The 8,194-nt window shown below is 38.5% G+C and overlaps 1 pseudogene; it reads left to right on the plus strand.

Annotated features, from left to right (window-relative positions):
• Window positions 1–4,575: 4,575 nt before the first annotated feature.
• Window positions 4,576–7,184, plus strand: LOC103941975 (annotated as a pseudogene).
• Window positions 7,185–8,194: the final 1,010 nt, after the last annotated feature.

An 8,194-nucleotide genomic window follows, 5' to 3' on the forward strand; every position in this document is an offset into this window, starting at 1 on the left:
ACTTGTCATAAAAAAAGGTCTTCTAGGTTGAAAAAATATTTAAAAACTTCTTCGATCGAGTGAGGAGGAGCGGGTCTAGAGCTCAATTGAAGACCTAACGCTTCAGTGGGTATAAAGTTGGGGGCTTCTGGCTCGAGGGTGGTTAAATAGACTTGCAACCAGAGTTGACGAACCCAGAGTGGGCCGGTTTGGTGTGGTTCAATTTTGTTGACCGTCGTCTCGGCTAGACAATATGTAAGCTGGGCCAGGATAGCCGAGCTAAAAGCCAAGACATGACCACTGCCTAATGCTTCAGCGACCGACATGTTCTTGACCAAACGTTTATTTGATTTGGTACAACAAATGAATTTGTTGTACCAATAGAAGAGGAAAGCTTTGTGTTTTCCCTTTCTGAGGTTTTCTTCCCCTCGGCCAGCAAAATGTTGAATAAGGGTGTTGTAGTTGAAGAAGTTCTTGTGCAATTTACCAGATATCTCATTCGCTGTTAATCTTTTGGCTGGATACAACAACGTGCCTACACACTAACACTGGAACGGTGTTAAAGATATTTTTCGCTACCTCAAGGGTACGACGGATTTGGGCTTGTTCTACACCTATGAATTCTCGAGAGGAGCTGTCACCCTCTTCAGTCCTCGGGTTGATTCCTGCCTTGTTGGTTATGCAAATGCTGGTTATCTGTTTGACCCACATAGGGCACATTCTCAAACAACTACGTCTTTACTGTTAAAGACATCCTTATATCTTGGAGGTCTACCAAGCAAATGCTAGTTGCAACTTATTCGAACCATGATGAGATTCTCACCTTGCATGAAGCCTCGCGTGAGTGCTTTTGGTTGAGAGCAGTCATGGAACATATTTAAAGCACTAGTGGTCTTAATTCCATCGTTGACTTTCTAGGATGATCTTTGAAGACAATGCTACATTTATCGAGCAGTTAAAGAAGGGATACATCAAGGTAGACAACACTAAACACATAGCACTGAAGTTCTTTTACTCTCACCAGCAACAACAGCATCAGAACATTGAAGTCAAGCAAATCCGTTCCCAAGACAACCTGGTTGATCTCTTCACCAAGTCATTGCCCAAGTCTACTTGATCTTAATGTACTCTTTCTTTTTCCTACAATTGGGAGTAGTTTTTCCATTGGTTTTTGCTACCGAATGAGGTTTTGATGAGGCACCCATCATAGGATGACGATACTCCGTTGAGTTCACTACTTTCGTCCCGTATGACGTTGGTTATAGACATGATGCACACTTCTCACTTTTCTCCTTAGTCTATGGGTTTTTACCTGCCTTAGTTTTTACCATAGTGAGGTTTTGTGAGTTTTATTACCAATTCATACTTTCTTTAAATTTAAGACTCGCATTCACTTGTTGTGCCAATGACTTCATCAACTGTTCTACCTCAATTGCTGAAGACCTGATGTGAAGTTTTGTTTGAGTATTTACACACTCAAGGGGATGTATTGCAGTCATATTTAAAATAGGAATGTGATTGTGTAAATTCTAATGTATCTAGAGATATCTTGGAATATTTCCTTTAGTAGATATTATCTTACTAGAGTTGTAATCTTATTAGGGTAAGGATCTAACCTATCCTGCTACTATAATTAAAGGCACAATGGGTTGAAATATGACGCATCTCACAATTAAATCTCTCTCTTCTCTCTCTTATTGCCGCCTAGCCTTCCTTCTCTATTCCCTTAGAATAGTTTAGTTAATTAGGCCTACAACAATTATTATATTATGATATTATTATTTTTATATTATTATATAAATTAATTTACAATTTAACACGAACACAATACAAATATAAATATAAATAGATAATAATCTAACACAACCTATTACCATTTTTGATAATGTACAAAACTTCAATCCATTGTTATATTAATTAATTATAACACTCATCACATGGTCACGTTGTAGGGCAAATTTATCCAAAAGATGCATCAGTTTGTTAGAAAAGCACATGGTGAAGTCTAATTCTGTCCCATGTACCCTATAGGCTATAGCAGTTAAAAATTGTCGTAATGTGTGTCTCAATACAAACAAATGTGCTGTGAAGCTGAACCCACAAACGAAAGCTACAAAAATTGCAGCCTCAGCGATTGTCTTGGCATGTGTGGCTGCATTATATTAGATAATTTGATCAGAGACCAAGTTTATGTTCTTTTAATCCCATTTGAAATTCTTCCAGTACATGTGCCTTTTCATAAAGCAGCATAGCATAATTGTTCCCTTTCATTTTTTGACAACATATATCCTATATCAATGTATAAAATATACTCTAATATCTCAAGGGAGTAATTCGAACTTTAGTGCAAATGAGAGAACACATTTGCAAACTGACCCAATCCGCACCTGCCGCTGTACCTGTTGATTAAGATATAAGAGCATTAGACTTTGCACATTATGAATAAAACAACCCAAATTTACCTAAAAAAGACCAAAAGTTTGCTCTCATTTTTAAAAGGAACTTTAACGAAAAACCACATTTTTATACTAAAAAGTCAATCCTGGTACTATTTACTTTACCCTTTATTTTAAAACTCAAAGTTTTCAAATTTTTTTCATTAGTTTTCTTTTTTTAAAATGATATCAGTTTAAGTTCTATACAAGTTTCATCATTATGCCGTGCGCATGACATGAAGTGCAGCTAAATAAATTTTAATTCTTTATCATGCTGCAGCACAGGATTTGTTTATTGCCTTCATACGAAGTTTCTTGATTTGGTTTGGTGCCTAAAGAATGAATTTACCCATTTCAACTGATTTAGTGATTAAATTAATAAGCACATTATTGTTTGTTTAATCCAAAGTTTTGTTCCTAAGTCAAGTTACATTCCTAGCCCATTTTTTTTATTTTATTTTATATAAATAATAAGTGAGATAGTGGGTTTGAACTTTTGCAAATTTGTCGTCCTTGCTTAACTTTTCAATCACCTTTGAAAGCATAATTACTAAATAAATTTCATAGTGGCTAGCATCAAGATATTTTCCCTTGACGATTAAAGATTAAGATTCCTTCCAACTTGCTATTTAACAATTGTTTTCTTAAATACTGTGGCCTCCTAATGTCAGATTAATACAATCACTACAATAACTGAAAGTTTGGAGATCCGAATTTCTAGCAGGACAAGCATACAATATCGTTTTAATCGATACACTCGGTGTTGATATTTTAAAACAATCGTCATGCATTTCTTGAAGTGTAATTTCTCTTTTATATTTTTACGAGAGGAAAGTGTATTATGATTGTTGGAACACAAATTGTAGCACTGGTCTAAACGATTGAGATTGAACTTGCAAAATAGGTAGAAGACCTCAGAGTGCTTAGGCACCGATCTGGTGCTAGCCAAGGACCCTCCGACAGTCACGTTAGAATTAGAACTTGTGATTATCAAAGCAGTACGTTTAGTTTGTTGGGTACATAGACATATCTATACATAGCGTTGGATGGGGAGTCCTTTGGGAATTATGAACCCTGGCGTTGGTGTAACTCCAGATTAATGAGGAGATAAGGCGAGAAGATCTCTCCTTACCGGTATAAGGTTCTTGATTAATTGGAGTGCAGACTAAGACTCATTAAGTCTCATTCCCAAACAGTTTGAGAGGTAGAGGTTACTTCAATTTAGATACACCACGATGATTGTGGCCTAAGTAACCCCGCATATGTAGAACTTATCCTATCTCACACCTGGGAGAGATTTTGTAGTGTGATCAGAACACGAGGTGATACACCACTTGTCACTATACAAATGGTGAGATATGTGTGTTAAAACCATAATAACTTAAAAATAAAATTTCTCACCACTTATATGTGGTATACCACTTGTATTCCGATTACAATAAAAAGTTTCTCCCCGGAATGTACCTAGACTCCGAACTTGGCGAGTCCGGTTCGTCAGGCACAAACTGTTTCATTTTGGGCAGTTTTGAGTTTCCCTGACCTTAGTTGCATTTGGATTGCTAGACATGTAATGCAACGTGGTAACATCCTAAAGTCGTGGTCCCAAAATGATCTTAGATTTTAGTGTCACTATGATTTCCTTCAATTCATAGTTCATTTTATGCTATGTGTACTAACTTCTAATGGATATTAAAATTATTCTGATTCATTTCTCATGCATTTAATAACACATACATAATAAAAATGTGTGTAAATCCCATACTAAAATTCGTAATTCAATACCTAAAGAACCAGAAATAATTAAACATGCAATTCGAGGAGATTAATTAAAAGATGGAATAGTAATGTCCTCTAGGCCTTCCATCATTTGTCGGAAAATCTTATATAATAATCATACTTCTACAGTAGGCCAAATTTTTTTAGAGTAATACTAATATATTGAACTCACATTAGTGTAACAATAGTGTTATATGTATCAAACTCAAACAACTTGATTCCTATATATAGGTATGACACGTAGTCAAACTACTGTGTAAGACTACGACAAATTTTGAGTGCTCCGAAGCATACTCCAGAAATTTTAATCTTTAGATCTTGATTTTTATATTTTAAAACAAAAATCTAACAATTAAAATACTGAGTACTCAAAATGTCCAAGAAAGTCCCAGATTAAGATGCACCATACCTACCATTGTAAATAAATTCCCAACCTCAACATTAACCTTCTACCAAATCTCATGGGTAAAACAAAACCAATCACTCAAGTTTCTACCTTTTTGTTTTTGTAACAAGAGAACAAAAGATTATAACCAAATACAAACGTCACAAAATATGTCCTATTCGATCGCTTCACCACATAAAAGGAAGTCTGAACCTCTTTCTTCTCCATGCTTGAGAGCCTGTCCCCTTTTCCCCGCATCTTCTATAGCTCTCCAAGTATTCGATTCTTGCATAGGCTGCTATCTGTCACTCTCACTTTGTATCAGCCATAACCGATGATCCATGTGCTCAAATAATTAGCGCGTCCTATGTTTTCACTGCCTCTTAGAAGCCACCTCTCTCTTTCCCTTTAGTCCACTCCAATCCCACCAAGCCATCAAACCATCATTTTATTCACCTAAAACGTTCTACCAATCCCACTCTTATAGTCCAGTCCAATTCAATGACACCATGACCATGACACCAAAACCCTCCTGACCAAATGGCAAATATTCTGAAAATATTCTGTGTTGTTCTTCTTCTCCTCGGAATCTTTGCTTCATCCCAGGCGACTGAGCTCTTCTATCCCGGATTCAAACATGTTGGTTCCAATATAACCTTATCCGGCGCGGCAGAGATCGAAAAAACCGGCATGTTAAAATTAACCAACCGCACCAGCAGGCTGATGGGTCATGCTTTCTACAATTCACCAATTCAGTTCAAGAACTTAACCAACGGCAAAGCTTTCTCCTTTTCGACCTCATTCGTCTTCACCATCATCCCCGAGTATCCGAAGCTCGGTGGCCACGGCATGGCCTTCACAATCTCCCCCTCCAAAGACCTCAACTCTCTTCCAAGCCAATACCTCGGTCTCCTCAATCGCACTGAAGTCGGCAACTTCTCCACTCACATCTTCGCAGTCGAGTTCGACACGGTTCAAGATTTTGAGTTTGGTGATATCAACGACAATCATGTTGGAATCGACATCAACAGCTTGAACTCAAATGCCTCGGCTGCTGCAGCTTACTACAAAGACTCTGTTTCGAAACAGAATCTTAATCTCAAATCTGGGAAACCAATTCAAGCATGGATCGACTACGATTCGGGTCGAAATCTCATGAACGTAACGATTTCGCCATCTTCTTCAAAGCCCAAAATTCCAATTCTTTCTTTCCATGTGGATCTTTCTCCGATTCTTCAAGAATTTATGTACGTTGGGTTTTCGGCTTCGACCGGTCTGCTTGCTAGCTCCCATTACATATCAGGGTGGAGCTTCAAGATCGATGGAGAAACCGGACTTCTTAACTTGGGTTCTCTTCCTTCTCTTCCAAAACCCAAGAAAAATCACACATCTTTAACTGATCGGAGTCTTGGTTTCCACCACAGCTCTCGCTCTGTCTGCAATCTCTGTTTCAATTTACATTTTCATGAAGAAACTCAAGAATTCTGATCCGGTAGAGTCATGGGAGCTGGAGCTGGGCCCACATAGATACTCCTACCAAGAATTGAAGCAAGCCACGAATGGGTTCCGTGACAAAGAGCTGCTCGGGCAAGGCGGGTTCGGGCAAGTGTTCAAAGGCACGCTCCCAAACACGAAAACACAAGTCGCAGTTAAGCGAATCTCGAACGATTCAAAGCAGGGCTTGCAGGAATTTGTGTCGGAAATCGCCAGCATTGGGCGGCTCCGCCACAGAAACCTGGCTCAGTTGCTGGGTTGGTGCCGGCGGAGAGGCGACCTTCTTCTAGTTTACGATTTCATGGAAAATGGTAGCCTCGACAATGCCTTGTTCGACCAGCCAAAAACCGTGCTGAGCTGGGAACAGAGGTTTAAGATCATCAAAGGGGTTGCTTCCGCGCTGCATTACTTACACGAAGGATATGAACAAGTTGTGATTCACAGAGATGTGAAGGCCAGCAACGTGCTGCTTGATAGTGAGCTAAATGGAAGGTTAGGAGATTTCGGGCTCGCGAGGCTACACGAACACGGATCGGTTTCAAGCACTACGACTAGGGTTGTGGGGACTTTGGGTTATTTAGCGCCAGAGATGCCGCGGACGGGGAAGGCAAGCACTGGCTCGGATGTCTACGCATTTGGCGCGCTTTTGCTGGAGGTGGCTTGCGGGAGAAGGCCAATTGAGCCGAAAGCGGCAGCGGAGGAGCTGGTGTTGGTGGATTGGGTCTGGGAGATGTACGGAGAGGGAAAGTTCCTTGAGGTGGTAGATGAAAGGCTGCATGGGGAGTTCTCTGAGGAGGAGGTGGTGATGGTGTTGAAATTAGGGCTGATGTGTTCGAATCATGAGCCGTCGGATCGGCCTAGTATGAGGATGGTGGTTAGGTATTTGGATGGGGAGGTTGAGATTCCGAAGGACTTGAGGGGCCCACGTAGAAGGAAGGGTGGTGATCATGATCACGAAGCAGCGTTTGGTGACATACTCAAGTCTTTTGCTTCGTCGTCTTCGTCTGATAAGATGAGCTTGTGTTCTAATAGGGATATGGATGCTAGTTTCACTTCGATTTATACTTCTCCACTCTGTCTTCAACAAGGGGAAACCAGATAGCCTATATTTTTTCTTTTTTTTTTCTTAATCTTCATTTTATTTTGGTGGAAATTTGTTATATGAAATATTGTTGAAGAATGTTTGACAACAAGAAGAAATACGTAAAAAATGTAAATTGCTACCCAACCCAAGTTTCTAAAGAAGTTGCTACTTAAGTAAATGTTAGAATTATTAAAACTAGTATGTATATATGCACAAAGTGTGTGAAATTTTTCAATTTTGTTTTCAAAATTGAAGGAGAGATGAAGAGAGTGAGAGTGAGAGTGAACGTGTGAGTGGGGAGAGAGGGAGAGAGGTTTGTTATTTATTTATTTATTTATTTTTATATTAGAGATAATAAATTATTATTATTATCATTTTTATCATTAATATTAATATTATTATTTTATTTTTATTTTGTTAAGGGGAGGGAAAGAGTTTGAAATTAATACAATCATTTACGTGAGTTGAGAGTTTCTAACCCAAAACCCAACACCATCTTCACTAGGATATTAGATCAGATGTAAATTTTTAATAGCATTATATATATGTTTCATGTATTTCAATGAATAATCAGCCATATTAATTTGGAAACCGGAGAAATGTGTGCGTTGTGCATGCATAGAGAATATTCGTTCCCACACTCAATATCCGTGTGTCACTCTCGCCTTCTTAACTCTTATTAGTCCTCCTCGCTGGAATGCATAAAGATTCAACAAAGCAGTAAGATATTGCATCATGTCTCAACATTTTTTACTTTGTGTACTACTACTACTAATTAAATGCACATGAGTTGTTCCAATTCTTTGTACATTTCAACTACGGTTTACATATATAATTTCATGAGACCCACATTTTCTCAGAAATTTGAATTAGGAGTTGTGATAACTCTTAGTCTCTAGTATTTCCCTCATTTCAAATTCATCCATGTTCGAAAACATTATGCAAGGTTGCTACCAAATGTCTGGTTCGGATATTTAGGTGTAAATTACGCAAGTTTAAAACGTGCCTAGAACTTGTCCAAAAAAGGGCCTGTAGGAAAGA

The sequence above is a fragment of a genome, unplaced genomic scaffold (assembly GCF_019419815.1).
Source record: "Pyrus x bretschneideri cultivar Hongxiangsu unplaced genomic scaffold, Pyrus_bretschneideri_v1 Contig2, whole genome shotgun sequence".
NCBI lineage: Eukaryota > Viridiplantae > Streptophyta > Magnoliopsida > Rosales > Rosaceae > Pyrus > Pyrus x bretschneideri.